Source organism: Podarcis gaigeae (genome assembly GCF_964106915.1).
Source record: "Podarcis gaigeae genome assembly, chromosome: 4".
Classification (NCBI taxonomy): domain Eukaryota; kingdom Metazoa; phylum Chordata; class Lepidosauria; order Squamata; family Lacertidae; genus Podarcis; species Podarcis gaigeae.
In genome coordinates this window covers 37622734-37639190 of record NC_139677.1, presented here as the reverse complement: position 1 = coordinate 37639190, position 16457 = coordinate 37622734, and the positions used below count along the sequence as shown (strand labels likewise).

At 41.1% G+C, this 16457-nt stretch overlaps 1 long non-coding RNA gene across 1 annotated transcript; it reads right to left on the bottom strand.

Annotated features, from left to right (window-relative positions):
• Positions 1-965: 965 nt before the first annotated feature.
• On the bottom strand, positions 966-16040 carry LOC310842595. Its single transcript, XR_014563255.1, has 3 exons — positions 15980-16040; positions 14176-14269; positions 966-1324 (listed from the first exon to the last, which is right to left on the bottom strand). It is a non-coding gene; the product is annotated as an uncharacterized lncRNA (long non-coding RNA).
• Between the last annotated feature and the right edge of the window lie 417 nt (positions 16041-16457).

Here is a 16457-nt window from a genome sequence, read left to right as displayed (position 1 = left end):
TTTAAAAAGAGAGTGGTGGTCGTGGATGGGGGTGAAAGGTCCCCCCCTCAAGAACAAGCTAACAAATAGAATAGAAATAGAATAGAGAGGGGGGGATTGTGTTTTTTTTAAAAAAAATATATATATATATATAAAAGAAACCTATTTCCCCCTAATTATTATTATTTTCTGTTTGAAAAAAGTAAGGGTGGCTGCTGCAGCAGTGCCCCCTCTTTTAAAAAGAAAAATGATCAAAGTAGGTATATGGGGGGGGGGATAAAAAAAGGACTTTTAAAAAAAAAGGGAGAGGGGGAGGAAGGGGTTAAAAAAGGATTTTTTTTAAAAAAAAGGGGGGGAGGGTCGTTTCTTCCTTTCTGCGATCTCCTTTGTCATGCTATTTTCCTCTGTTTTCAGGAGGGGTAGGCTCCCGTCGGCTCAGCCACGTGTTTTTCCGGAGCCTGTTTTTTCGGAGCCGTGCTCACCTACCTCTCCTCTTCTTTCCCGTCGGCAGAGATGGGGGGCAGCAGCGGTAAAGTTGGGGCTCTTTTTTCTTTCTTTCCTTTTCTCCTTCTTTCCCCCTTTTCTCTTCTTTTTCTCCCTCTCTGCGTTGGCTGCACTGTCCTCCTGTTTTTGGAGCTCCTCTTAGCTGTTGGGGGGGTGGTCGGGTGCCTTTCCGGGTGCCTTTCCGGCTCAATCTCAGTCCTGGGGGGGTGTTTTGGCTCCTTTGATAGACCCCTGGGCACCCCCAATTCCTCTCTGCTGGCAGTGCTGGCGGCAGCAGTCCTGGGAGTCCGGGAGTCGGCCAGGCAGAGCCTTTTACTCTGGCTGGCTTCAGGAGCTCTTTTCTGCTGTTGCAGCCGCCATGCTGCCTCGCCGGAAGTCCCAGGGTTGAGCTGTAATGTGCTGCATTTGGGTTGGTTATTTTATTTCATTTTTTTGTAAAATAACTTTTCTGCATGCAAGTCTAATGGCAGTTACAAGGCCCAATCATTTCCCCCACTTACTTGTACATTGATACTCTATAGTTCAGAGATACAACTCTTCCTAAAGCAGCAATTTCAAAATGTGTCCTGTAACCAGTTTTTCATTCCCCTTACAATTGTACCTTTCAGGAATTGAAGCTATCATGGTGGATAGTCCAACAATAATTGGTTAAACGTCAGATACTGAAATCATGTTATTAAGCTGAACATCTATCTCTTTCTCGCCACAGTTGTTGTTCTTGGTTTTATTAGAATCCAACCCACACTTTGGAAATCATTTCAGTGCACTTGTCTCTTCTTCTTTTTCCATCCATCAGTGTTTGTGTCTAGGAAAGCTGCTGAGATTCAGAGCTATTCCTTTACTGCTGGAAGAAAAGATTATTTTGATTGCCATATATATATATATATATATATATATATATATATATATATATTTGCTTTCGTAGATTTTCACGGGTACAGGAATGCAGGTTTTGGTGTCCTCGGGTGCCCCCAACTTTTACACGGGAAGACACCCGAGGACACCAAAACCTGCATATATATATATATATATATATATATTCTTGATCTGATTATCAAGATGTAATTTATTGGAAAGTTACACGACAGCCAAGAGGTAAACTAGGGATCTCATAAGCAATGAACTCATTATCAGTTCTGGGAAACCTACCCAGAGTTTCAATTCCAATTAAAATTTATGACCATATATAGATTTAATTATTGATCTGGCATAGGCACTTTAGTGATACACACACACACACACACACACACACACACACATACACACACTGAAGTTTCCAATGGCTTGTAGACTATTTCAAGGAAGGATGATAGAACGAACATTTATTTTCTTATTTCATGGAATTTTATTTCTTTTTAATGCAGGAACCAGCAAAAACACACATAATGCAACATGCTCACACATAAAATAAACTTGTTGACTACAATTGCTTACGCTGCTGTCCTATGCTCATTTTCCTGCAAAAACTCAATGGGACTTGCCTCTGAATGAGATTGCCTTCTTAAGTATACCATGGATGTACTTGTAGACATCTAATTATACATACTAGGGGTGTGCATCAGATTTGGATGAATCCTCAAGGAGAAGCAAGGTGCTGTGGGGTGATTCTGGGCTTCCAGGAAGCAAAGCAGGGTATGTACGATCATTCACAAATCAAAACAGGGATCTCTAAAAAGCCTTGTGGCATCTCTGCAATCTGGGTGGAAGGGCAGATTTGCAATATTGAAACATATGTCTCTTCCTTTAAGGAAATCACTGACGTCAGGAATGGGGGGAAATCCTTCACAACTGACAAATCTAGCATGTAATCAGAAGGAACAATTTCACCAACACACTTCAATCTAAGTGCTTTCCAAGAGCAAATCCTATGCCCCCAGGCTTAAGGAAACTGACAGACTGGAGAGTGGAGGGGGAGCTCCAGCGTGAATGACAGGCCAACAGGTGTAAACAGAAGAAATGATTTTATCTGGAAAAATGACTCTGTTGGAATTCTTCCCATCCCAATATCAAATTTAAATGTATGCAGCACGAAAGTGGATGTAGATCTTCGAGTGCAGACAGGCTGTGATGGGTAAAGGCAACTGATGATGGGCAGTAGTAGCATCAGGCTCAGTGCTAGATGGGGAGAGAGAAGACATGGGGAAATGGTGAATGCTTTGGGACATGACCATAAGGAGAAGGGACACCAACACCAGAAAGCTCATTTGGCTCATCCAGATTTGCCCACTCAATGTCACAAAGCTCATGGGGTGGTAATGCGAATGGAAATTTCCCAATACATTAGAATCTTGGTAGAAAGGGCTTTATGTAGGGAGACAGCTACTCTGGGGTCCCAAACAAAGCGATCTTTCCCAAAAGGTCTAGAGATATGGGGTGGATCCCTCAGGAAGCCACTCTGGGACAGTGATTGGTTGATGTTTAATGAATTAGCTCCTTTGTAGATCGTTAAAATTAGCCCCAAAGTGTTGTAGTCTATTTTAACCCAGTGCATTCCTCATCCCCCCACCCTGCTATTTTGCTGCTAAAACTGGGTGGAAATAATTTGCAGTGGAATTTCATATGAGCAGAAAAATCAGTGGACACTTATTTCCCAGAACAAATTTAAACAATAGTTGTGTTAAACAGGGAGATTATCAGTTTAACTAAGATGTGTAATGACATCAGTGGCAGCAACCTGATTTCCCTGGAACTTTAAAACATCTTATTTATACCTTCCATGAGGATTGTGTCCTAATTCAATTCCTGGTCCTTTTCTTCCTTTATGTTTTCCACAGGTGATTCCCTCCCCCCCCCCCCCACACCACCAAGAACAGGAGCTCTCAGTTATATTTCAAGGGTTGTGAACTTCCTGGGTGCTCAACAGGAATTAAATTCTGAGAGAGCCATGTGTGTGTTCACGAGAGCTGCTTGTGTACTGGGGCATGTAGAATTTTCTGCCTCAGTCATCTGTATAAATTTATCTGAGCAAGGCAACTAAGTGAAACAGCTGAAGCTCTCGCTCCACTATGAATGAATGATGCTATACTTGGAGAGGCTGGCAGATTAGGAAGAAAAAAATGTTGGCAACTGTTCTAGGTTTGGAATCTTTCTTTCACAGATGGATTACACTTGAATTTGGAGGTTGAGTATTTCTATTCATGAAGGGTGAGATAAAACCTACACAGTGAAATGCATGGAAAGAAAGCTATGAAGGGCGGATAGGACTGAGGAGTGTAATATGTGTTTACGTAGGCTTATTTGAGAAAATGCACAGAACACAAGCCTACTTGATTTTTATCTTCAGCTTTGCTTCCAGCACCAACAGGGCATGCTATATATATATATATATATATATATGCAGGTTTTGGTGTCCTCGGGTGTCTTCCCGTGTAAAAGTTGGGGTGTCTAGGCGACGTTTCGACGAGGTCTCACTCGTCATCTTCAGGCTGGTGCTTTCGGCTTCTTGTTACTGGAACAGAGCGGGATCTCAATGTTTGAGTTCCTATAAATACTGTAGAGGGGGTGTGGTGTCTAGCCTCCAATGTTCTGGGTAGAGAGGAAGTTCCCAGGCTAGTGTGCCTTTTCTTCTTTTGTTCCTTAATTACTTGAGAGATACCTTGAGTGATTTCTTGAGTGATATCCTGAGTACCACTTAGGTGGGTCATTAGGTGTGGATTAGTTGCTAAAGTCTTTGTGTCTTGACCTCTTGAACTTTGTGAAGAGTTTTCCTGAGAAGATGGCTGTATTGCACTTAGTTGTGCTTTGGCTTGGCTTCGTGTATAGGGGCCACCACCACCCTGCACAAATAAACTCCGTAGCCAAGACTCTCATCTCCAGAACCAAACGCCTGGCTGACAAAGACCACTTGACAACTGAGTTACAGAATCTCTCAAATGTGTTAATTGCCAATGGATACCAGCAAAACAGGATTACGAAGCTAATCCAAAAGGAAACACCCCCCAAAAACCAAGACACAGAAGAAAACAATGGCATGGCCCTCCTTCCTTATATCAAGGGCACTACAGATAAAATTAGCAAAATCCTCCATAAACACAATATCAAAACAGCCTTTTGCACCAACCAAAAAATAGCCAATATCCTCAGAAACCCCAAGGATAAAATCCAGTTGGAAAACCAAGGGATCTATGAAATACCCTGCAAAGTCTGCCCAGCCACGTACATTGGACAAACAAACAGACGAATAAATGCACGTATCGCAGAACACAAGAATGCCGTCAAAAAAGAAGAAAAAACTTCCTCTCTTTTCCAACACATGAAAGAAACAGGACACGAAATTAATTTTGCAGATTCCAAATTGCTCTTTAACACGGAACATCACCACAAGAGAATAATCATGGAAGCCATCGAGATAGAGAAACACCCTCACAACATGAACAAGCGTGACGACACATCCCGCTTGCCAGACATCTGGAAATTAGCCCTCCCCACAAAAACTGACACCAGATCCAGAGGCACACAGAACGCCAACACCAATCAACCACACCAGACCCAAACCCAGACCCTCTCCACAGGTGAATTACTGACACCATCCAGTAGCCAATCCATGGTGGCACCTCCGGATGCTGCACCCCCCTGCAATCCCTACACAGATCTGGCTGACACAAGCCACAAAACCACAGCTCGCCCCTATACACGAAGCCAAGCCAAAGCACAACTAAGTGCAATACAGCCATCTTCTCAGGAAAACTCTTCACAAAGTTCAAGAGGTCAAGACACAAAGACTTTAGCAACTAATCCACACCTAATGACCCACCTAAGTGGTACTCAGGATATCACTCAAGAAATCACTCAAGGTATCTCTCAAGTAATTAAGGAACAAAAGAAGAAAAGGCACACTAGCCTGGGAACTTCCTCTCTGCCCAGAACATTGGAGGCTAGACACCACACCCCCTCTACAGTATTTATAGGAACTCAAACATTGAGATCCCGCTCTGTTCCAGTAACAAGAAGCCGAAAGCACCAGCCTGAAGATGACGAGTGAGACCTCGTCGAAACGTCGCCTAGACACCCCAACTTTTACACGGGAAGACACCCGAGGACACCAAAACCTGCATTCCTGTACCCGTGAAAATCTACGAAAGCAAATATATATATATATATATATATATATATATATAGGTCCCCCCTTCTGTGTATCCTCCCTTTTCTCCAATAAGCTCAAAGGGGTTTCACCCTCTCTGTATTATCCTCACAACAATCCTGTGAGGTCAGCTCAGCTGAGAGTTGGTGACTGGCCCAAGGTCACATGTAAGCATTGTGACTGAATGAGGATTTGAACAGTAGACTTCCAAGTCCTAGTCTGATACATTAACCACTATATCACAATGGCTCTGAACTACTCACAGATTCATTTCTATTTATTTAAACTGGGTCTCAATGAAGATACAACATTGTTGAGAGAAATACAAGTACATCCAGTTAAGAACATCTATAATTATATCAAGAGGAGTAACTGTGTTAGTCTCCTGCAGCAAAATATATGTACCAGAGATTTAAAGTGGGAAATTAAAGATTTTAAATAGTCTGATAACAGCGGTGGATAGGGATGGGGGGGGGGAATTGATTCAGTTTGCATTTAAAAGTGAGCCTACCTAATTCACGTTTTCTAAATCAATATGGGAACTGAAACACAACCATCCTTCAAAATTCGCACTTTTCTGAATTTTGTGATGCTGTTATACAACCAATGTCTACAAAAATGCAAAAATTGTGGAAAGGTGTGCACACAAACAAATATATCCGTGGGGGTCAAAATACAAACATACATTATATTAGGGGAAATTGCTTGCAAAAATATGTACATGCAAGTCCCACTTACCATCACAACACTTTCCCTGGAAATTGTTTGTTAGGCAAGGGTATGCATAATGAGTCTACAATTTCCATTGTTTCCTATGGAAAAAATTCCAATGTGTTTCCAACCATGGAATTTTAACCCCACAAAACAAACAAAACAAAGCCACAGGAAAACCCAGAGAAAAATCTATCTGATTTGTTTGATCGCTCCCCTTCCCTTCTTTCCTCTGTTCCTCAACAAACTAGCAAAAAGCAAACAAGGAAGTAAAAACTGCTGTCTATTTGTGTATCTGACTCTGCAATGTGTATGGCAAGGTTTGGGTACTAATTCCCCATGTTTGGATGAGTGAATTTCCACATAGTGAATGTTTGTAAAGTGGGACCAGAATGTACATTAGTCAAAAGTTCACAGCAAAATGCTTTTAGTAGGCGAAATTCATGCTAAAACGAACTTTTGTGAAGAATTGTGAAGTACTGAAATTAAGGGTGGGAAATGAGAAACTGAGAGAACCGAAATTGACAGAATCTTTCATACCTAGTTGAGGCGCATGTGATGGGGCTGAGCTGCAAAGCAACCCTAGCAACTTTGTGACTGATTACCTGGATTGAGATGGGGCAGAACACCAATAATGTTGGCGCCGCATTGTTGCATCAGCAGGAGTGGTACCACCAATTTGGCACTGACGTCAGCGCAACTGCATTGTCCAGACTCACCCCAAGCAGCAGCAACTCTGGTAGCAGGAGGGCATTGCTGCCACTGTCAGATAATTCACAAAGCTGGTGTAAACCCAACAGTGATATGATAATATCACTCCAAACCCAATTTTTAAAATAGTGAGTACCCTGTGTCAGGAGCTTGGCCTATACTCGAGTAGGACCCTGGCAGAGACACATGAACGACTGGCATGTTCTCTCCCTCCTGGTCTTTCATTCAGGAGCTTCAAAAGCTTTCTTCTGCCCAAACATCACAGCGACGGATGCCAACAGACACCGACACACGTAGGGATCCAGAGAGTCTTCGCAGCTTGCGTGACAGACCTCAGCAACTCAGCATTTTTGCTAATCTACTTTATTAACATATAAACAGACACGTAGCACTGCAACATGGCTCCCTCTCTCTCTAGCATCAGACAGCAGAGAGAAAAAGAACAAAGGACAATAGTCCCACTTCACAGAACACAATAACAGAAACTTCCTGTCTCCGTCACTTCCCACTCTGTGGAGTCAAAACATATACCGTCATGTGGTAGACAAAAATCCCATGACTGCAATCACGGAGCAGGAATTCTAACACCCTGATTTGCTTATGAGTAAATCACAAATTAACCACACTGGAAATCTCTTGGATTTCATAATATGAGGGAAAGAAGAGAGATAACACCCCATCCAAAAATATTAACTATATGTAAATATCAATTTATTTATTTTTAACCACTGTCCGAAGCAAGCTTGAGCATTAGACCTCAGATGCACCAAATCAGTCCTAAAAAAATAAAGCATGAGGTTTGAGGAGAGATGTCTTTGAGAAAATGCTTTCATCCCCCCTTTTCATTTAAACAATGCCCCGACTTGATGTATTAGAAGTGTTCTTATTCCAAGAACAGCCTTCTAAGGCCTTTCCCCACAAAGCAGGTGATTAATCTGAAGAGAGAATAACATATGGCTTTTGTGTTGTGGCTTTCATCCAGAAGTCACTCATCCCTTTCTTAGCTGATATCTATGGGAAGGATAAAGGATACCTTCCTAGCTGGCTATTTCTCGCCATACCCCAAAGGGAGAAATAGCAAGGCAAGGCAAGGCAAGGCAGGCAGTCAAAGATTGGTGTGTTCTCTGATCAGCCCCTCTCAATGTTTGATTGATGAAAGGGTATAATGACAGTGTTTAAAAATACTTTAAAATCATCAGGACGCTTTCTTGTGCGGTGTGTGTGTATTTTGAAAGAATTGATCCTTAGCTATGGCTCCCGACAGCAAGCCTTCTAAATGATATAAACATCCCTAATAACACAGTGGCTGCAAAATAGCCCTTGTTATTAGTCAAGAGCGTGATTGAAATGAACTATAAGATTTATAATGACAAATGAAATGTAAGATTTATAATGGCATTTTCTTTTGTTGGGACGTTTCTCATGCTGAGAAATGATACCCTACTTTTAAAATAGCGGCATGTTCTCAGCCCCTCCCCTCCTGTAATGGACTTACCCATCTGTGAATAATTGTTCAGGGGAGGGAGAGACTGTGTAATAAATCAGCTACCCTCATGAGCCAGTCTTAGCAGTTAGGAGTTTTAAGCCCTGTGTGACATAATGAGCACAATGGAGTGCAAAAGTAGAAGGGGGAAATGCAGCCAGCCACTAACAATTTTCTCAGCAGAGCCGGCAGAAACGCTGAAGAGGAAGAAGGCCCCCCTAATGGTAGAGTTTAATGTGTTATCAGACCTCCAATGCTTCATGCAATGTGCCGCTGAGCTACAGTTAGGGTTGCATCATCTGTCGCCAGCGATAACAAGGGGCCAGAGAGAGCGCACATTAATAAATATTGCCTAGGCTGGGCACATTTTGAAAATAGATTCATTGCAGGCTAATTGCTTGTAAGGTGTTTCAAATTACAATCTTTGAACAAAGAGGATCAATTTCAATTTAAAACAAAACATTAAGGAGATGAAGCCGCAGCCAAGGACTGACATTCGCATTGTGAATCAAACATTCAAACGCTGTGAATTTGTTTAACTCAGAATGACTGTTTAACTTTCAGCTTTCCGCTAATGCCTGCTTATTAACAGATGGGGCTGTGCTTGCAGTAAGGAAGGCATGGCAAATATGTGAGGAAAGGCTTTCGCAGGCTGTGTTTTAAGTGTGGCTGGCTATGTGCTTTTGTCTTTTCATCTCCAGTATATTGCTAAAGGACAGTCACCCACTTTTACTGGGATGTGGGTAAGGATGGGGAAAATATTTTTTCCCCCATTCACATTTCATGGTGAACCTACCAAATTTGTACTAGTGAAGCAATATGTGAACTGAAACACAGCTTTCTCTGCAAATTTGCACTTCTCCAAATTTTGCAGTGCAGTTCTATGGCAAAGTTAGATGTACACAAACATATATACTGGAGTTAAGTGTGCATACAAATGCATATATTAGTAATAATAACATGAAGAATGCATTGTACAAATATGTCAATTTCAGTTTCTCTCAGTTTCTCATTTTTTCCTGTCATAAGCCAAGTGCTCCATATTTCATCACCAATGTGTGCGTGCACATGTTTAAATCCTTGTGGAAATTCATCAGCATTTTAATGCAAAGTTCTCTTAAATATACATATTTAAAAGTGAATTTGCCTAATATGCACTTTTTTGAAAAGTACCTTTCCCTAATATGAAGAAAGGAGAGAATGAGATATGTGACGATGCTTTAGCCACTCAGACAAAACATTATGAATATTTCCTGGCCATTTCTGGCTTTCATCCATACTTCATTAATAACCCATCTTTTAGGTACATATCTCCAAGACTAATCTCATTTCTCGAAAGCTCACTAGAGACTCTGTTATTTTCCTGGCTGTGCTTTAAAATCACCTAGGTGTAATTTCTTTGTCCACATTCATAATTTAACATTTATTAAAGCAATGCAGAGTGAATTTGAAGGTGCTAATGATTAATGATATTAATATATGAAGTGCAAGGAGGGGGAAGCCCCTACCTACTTAAAGTAATTATGCTCAGAAAACTCAAAAGAGGGGAGGAAGATCAAAAGCTAAAACAGCCACAGGGATTTAGCCACTGCAACTCACATGAGAAATAAGGGGTCATCTTGAGAACAGTCGTGTGAGGAAGTGAGCAGGGTGTTTTGTGCTGGCCTCTGTGGCATCCTGCTTTCAGTCTGGGCAGATAGAAACAGGTCTGAGCCAAAAGTGGATCACCACAACTCTCACGCATCTCACAGCTCAAAAAATGGTGGCCATTGTGAGTAGGAAAGTGAGGCAGGAGAAGCACCACAGAATGGAGATTAGGCAAAAGTGAGAAAGGGTTTTTCAATATCTCGCAACTCACAGAAGAAAGGTGTGCGGTGGGGGTGATTTCTTAAAGGAAAAGCCTCAAGGGCAGGTTCAGAAGAAACTCAGGGACTGCAGATGCAGTGAGGAACCAGGGAAATAGAAAAGTATCAACAGGGGCTGCCTGTTGAAGGGAGACCCTGTGATGAGAAAGGTCCTTTGCTCAATGGGGAAGTAAGAATCCACCAGGCAGAACCTGAAGTAAGGAACCACGCCATAGAGACCAACTATGACAAGCTGCTTAATACATGATGACATTCCTCGATGGAGGCTGCTACTGTACATGAACTGCAGGTGTGCTTTTCATGTATAATGTTGATCCTACAGCTCTACTCAAACAAAGAACATGGCTTCAAAGTTCACTTATCCGGCAGTAAGCTCAGTGGGGCCTACTTCTGTGTAGAAACATATAGGATTGCACTATGAAGTACACTTATGACCATAGCTTCCAACATATTGGCACTTAACACTGTTAGAAAGTGGTTGCAATGTACAATGCATGCCCTAGGAAGCCACAATCAGTCACAAATTATGTGCATTGCCTATCATGAGCTATATGTCATGGAAATTCTGACATGAACTGTGAACTGATCTTAACGAAATATATGATTATAGATGTTGGGCTTTGGGATAAATTTTATTGACCTGCTGCATTATGAAATCCTTATTTTAGACCATTGCTGAGGGGCATTACATTCAAAAGGGAAAAAACAAACTTATCAAAAACTTGTTCTGTCAAACCATCAGCATTGATTGAAATGTTAGTTACACACAGAATAATTAATAGATGTATCTAACTTAGGTTTGTTAACTTTGATGAATGTTCTATGAGTAGAAGATAATTGGATGCAACCCTCAACATTTCAACCATCACAATATAATTTTCTGAAGCTGCATACAACCCCCTATTTCCTTCTTTCTTTCTCTCTCTCTCTCTCTCTCTCTCTCTCTCTCTAGGAAATCAAGCTATTGAAGGTCCCTATGCAATAGAAGAACATGACTATTCATTTCTTTGATGATCACCCCTGTCCCCCACATGCAAAAGATTGAAATGTGTCATTGTCTACCTTCTTCCCTTCCTGACCCCTCTTTTGGGGGGGGGCAAACTACAGATAAAATGAATGTGGTGTGTAAATCTAATCAGTGCAATGGATTCACATCTCTGTGTTACAGGCTGTCCCAACATTGCACTGATTCAATTTGAAAGATAATTGCACGTACTCTACTGGGCACTTAGAATTATCCTCTATATTACTTGGCATGGATGTGACTTTTTATCGTGGATTATGGTTGCTCCATAAATCTGGTGTAAAAAAAGGCCAAGAGACACATTTTGACATGTTATCTTCCTTAAATTATCCTTTCCTGCTGACTCAGGATGTGGAGATGTTCTTACTCCATCTATATGCTGATAATGAACCACACTTTAAAATGTTGGCCACATTCCCTATCTCTCCCCTTCCTCCCCACATTGATATTGTAATCAAGAATCCTAAAACGAATTTAATAGAAGAGCAAAACCCATGGTAGGATTAACGATAACAGTATTTCTTCAGCATGTCTTCAGCATGTAAGTCAAATTTAATTATCATTAAAAGATTCCCTCTAAACATATAGTAATGCACCAATATAAACTCCTGAGCCCCAGTAGGTTGAAGATAGATTTCATGGAACATGCTGAGTACACCATCCTGTCTCTGTGTAGGGTTCCACACAGCTCATCATATAAATCCATATACTTTAAATTAAGTTTTAGAAAACCACAGTGGAAAAAACATAAAAGATATTCAACTGTACCTAAATCTCTGAGTAAACAGCTTAAAAATCAGGCACTCTGTATGCTAAAATAAGTGATGTAGCAACTAAGAAGGAACTCAATACCTCTGGGCTAAAAGCCTAACCAGAATGCTAGACTGTATTTATCAGATCACAAATCATTTCAGCAGCAGACTGTATTATATCGATTAGCCTGGAATTGATTGCATGTTACTGCAGATTCTTAGAATGTTACTGACCAACATAAATTGACTGTGTGGACATTTAAAGAAAATAAATTTAGATGTTCTGTGCTGGTTTTTAAACGTATGTTTGCATTATATATTCTGTATAATATGTTGCATTGTATTGCTATCTGTCAAATAAATATCAAAGAGCGGAAGGCAGGCAGGCTGGCTGCCCGGCAGGTAGGTAGGCAGACTGATGTTAGCCATTGGGTGTGATACATAGTTCTCAGGGGTTCTTCGGGCACCAGTGAACTGGGGAAAATAAATTCCAGAGTGCATGATGGCAGGAGTATCCATTGTCATCCAGAAGAGGATTCATGCTGTATGTACAATATGAAGTGACAGCTCAAGTGTAGAGTGTTTCCTCTAGAATTATGGGGTCTGAAGGGACCTTAAAAGTCACCCAGTTCAACCCTATGCAAATGCAAGATATCCACTGCTGCAGCATCCCTGATAGGTGTCCATCCAGCCTCTGCTTAAAGATCTCCAACAAAGGAGAATCCACCACCTTCTGAGGCAGACTTCAAACAGAAAGTCCCTCCTAATATTTAACCGAAATTTTGGTTTCTTTGTATTTGTCATTTGAACCATGGGTGGGCAAACTAAGGCCTGGGGGCCAGATCTGGCCCAATCACCTTCTAAATCCAGCCCGCGGACGGTCCAGGAATCAGTGTGTTTTTACATGAGTAGAATGTGTGCTTTTTATTTAAAATGCATCTCTGGGTTATTTGTGGGGCATAGGAATTCGTTCATTCCCCCCATATAGTCTGGCCCCCCACAAGGTCTGAGGGATAGTTGATCGGCCCCCTGCTGAAAAAGTTTGCTGACCCCTGCTCTTGACTCATGTCTTATCCTTTAGAACACAGAGCAAATGTGTTCTATGAGAGCTCTCCAAATACTTGAAAATAGCTATCATATTGCCTCTTAATCATCTCTTCTCCAGGCTTTAAGAATGCAGGCCATTGGATAAGAATGCAGGCCATTGGATAATAGGGGCCTCAGATTTTTCTGAAACAGCTTACGTTTAGCAGGATTCTACCTTTCTGTGCCAGAAAGTGCTGCCTGCTAAATTTCTGCTTGTCGTGCAGCAATTAAAAGCACAGAAGGAATGCCAGAAGGAATATCAGCAATCCATTTCAGTCTCCCGTATTTTGTATAATCAGACTCTCACAAAGGTGTGTGCTGAGGACTGCATAAACCAAAAATCATAAAATTATTTCCAAGTAAGTCTATCTGGGCTGAGATGTTCTAATGTTCTATCAAAATAAAAGTAAAGTACTTTAGAAATTAGTATTATGCATTTGTTGTATCTACATATCAGTTGCCAACATTATTGTTCTGTTTGTGAACAAGCAGGTTAGATTGCATTATACAAGTTAACATTTTTTACTTTAATTATAAACAACATGAATTAATTTCTCACATTTCCTAATTACCATTTCTTACTTTAAAAATTCAGCACTTCAAAAGTATACATTGTATTCAATTTTACTGACAAAGGACAAAAAAAAATCTGGGGGAATGATAATTAGTGCTTATAATCATGACTAAACAACATACATAGTGAACAGGTCCTTGCTGGAAGAATATGTATTAGAAGTCATTAATAAAGGAGGTTTAATACATATTTTCATAATTGTGCTTGTCCTTAGAATTCTGCATCACTGGCAGGAGCAATGTTAGTAGGAATGATTTTTAAATTAGCATGGACATTTATTTCAAAGCATGTGGATGTGTAGTTGAATGGAATTAGGTCTGAACACCTGACTTTCAGGGCCATCTGAACACTGGAAACATATTGTTCCACACATCCCAATCTTTGAGCTGTGTGAGATTCTACTTACCTGGGGCTCATATTTCCTTTTGTGAATTAGGCACAATGGAGACTGCGGTGTCTTCGTGATATATGGCTTATTTATGCATATATACAACCTGAGCCTGCAATGGAAGGGTTCACAGCATCAACTCCCCAAAGAAGTCTTCTCCCATAGTCACAGCCTTGGAGTCAAACAGAAACCAAACTCTGACACTCTCTCCAGCTTGCTACTTTTATTCTAGTTCACAACACAGCCCCCAAAACTCTGCTCCAAACTGCCTTTGTCCTTCTGCAAGTCACCCATTTGCCATCTCACACAGAGCCTCCTTTCCTTTGTCCTCATAATGGCCCATCACCCAGGTGATTACCTCATAAGGAAGCAAACCTGGGTTATATTTTAACACTTGCTGGATCCAGGGGTTGAAGGGGTCTGGCACTCACAAACTCATAACAATATTAGAGGGGAAATACTGAAATTTGTGAAGGTGCTGGTCTGGGTTTGAGAGGATTTAAATAAGTAGACTGAAGGGTCCATCATCCAAATCCCTTCTGAATTGGGCCCTGAACAAATTAGAGCCTTCCTATCTCTCCACGTCACCATTCTTCTCTTTTCCAAACTCACCCTTTTGAGGAAGGAAAAGAGCAGGGGATATTTCTGTACAGTGGTACCTCGGGTTACAGACGCTTCAGGTTACAGACTCCACTAACCTGGAAATAGTACCTTGGGTTAAGAACTTTGCTTCAGGATGAGAACAGAAATTGTGCGCTGGCGGTGCGGTGGCAGCGGGAGGCCCCATTAGCTAAAGTGGTACCTCAGGTTAAGAACAGTTGCAGGTTAAGAACAGACCTCCAGAACGAATTAAGTTCTTAACCTGAGGTACCACTGTATTGTGAAGGTCTCAGACTGAAGGCCTTATCAGTCATTAGATGCTTGGGAAAATCTATTGCTACTAGGAACACTGGGATATGCATTGAACCAAGAAGCAATTGGAAACCACATTTGCTATGCTTCTAGGTCTCTCTCTGTGTGGAATGGATTCTGCTTGCACAACAGAAATTTGCCATTGTCTCCTCCCCCTGTAAACTGCACTACCCAATCAGGCCTGTGACACTGGATACAACTTGATATGATTTCTCCAGCAATCTTCCATAATTGTTTTACTAAATAATGATATTTTGTTTCAATATATTTTTCAACACCTGGCCCCCTTAACATAATTAAAATCAATTTTCTAAGAGATCTCCAAGACAGCAGCCTGGATGCAATACATCTAAGGCACTCTCTAGAACAGGAGTGGGGAATCAGCGAGAATGGGCCTTCCATATCTCATTGGACTCCAATTTCCATTAGCTCCAGCCAACATGATCAATGATAAGAGATGATGGGAGTTGTCATACAGTAACAACCAGAGGGCAACAGGCTCCTCATCCCTGCTCTAGAAAGATCAGGAAATGGAAGAATGATCTCAGGGTCATTTGATTTAAGGCTCACATTCATCCCCACCCCATAAAAGACATAATATTATCTATATCTATGCCTCCTTTATGGGTGGAAAATGAACGTGAGCCTTAAACTGAATGAACCTTACATCATCTTAAGCAGCTAAAACCTATTTTGAAAATATGGATCATTAATTTAAAAAAACCTCTTGAGCTGAAATCAATAATGCTATGCATTCCAGGGCCAAGTTAGGGGAGCTGAAGTCTATGCAATTAGCAGCTGTTTGAATGGCTTTTCAAAAGTAAATAGAAGATGTTGAGGATCCTGGCCGTTGAGACTTTAACACTTTTGCTTGCTGTTGTAATTCTGAGATGGATTAGGCCCTCCTTACCTGCTATTTTTGTTGGAAGAAAAGCTGCCATTTGCACCATATAGAAGTTTTCCTCTAATAACAGATAGACTCCTATTGGATTGAAGCAAGATGCAAAAGGTTAAAACTGATTGTGCCTGGGTCCCAGCTGCCATTGTGCAAAAGGTTTCTCATCTAGTTAAGCATTCAGTTCCTTCACTTTCCAGTTCTTCAATTGCTTTTCAAAACCTTTACTTGAAGAAAAAGTATCCACAAACTGCCTTCAGAGTGTATTCAAAACCCACTCCAAACTTCAAAAATTGCAAACATATGCAAAAAAAATCCAGAAATAAAGAGCTGTCTTGCATCTGGGTCAAGGACTAAGCAGAATTTGTGGCAGGATAAGATCGTGAGGTGTCTTGCTTCTGCTTCACTGAATGCCACATAGATGGATCCACTGAGTCATAATAAGCTGGATTGCATATACCTCAAATCTGTTGTTATTCTTCAGGACTGTTTC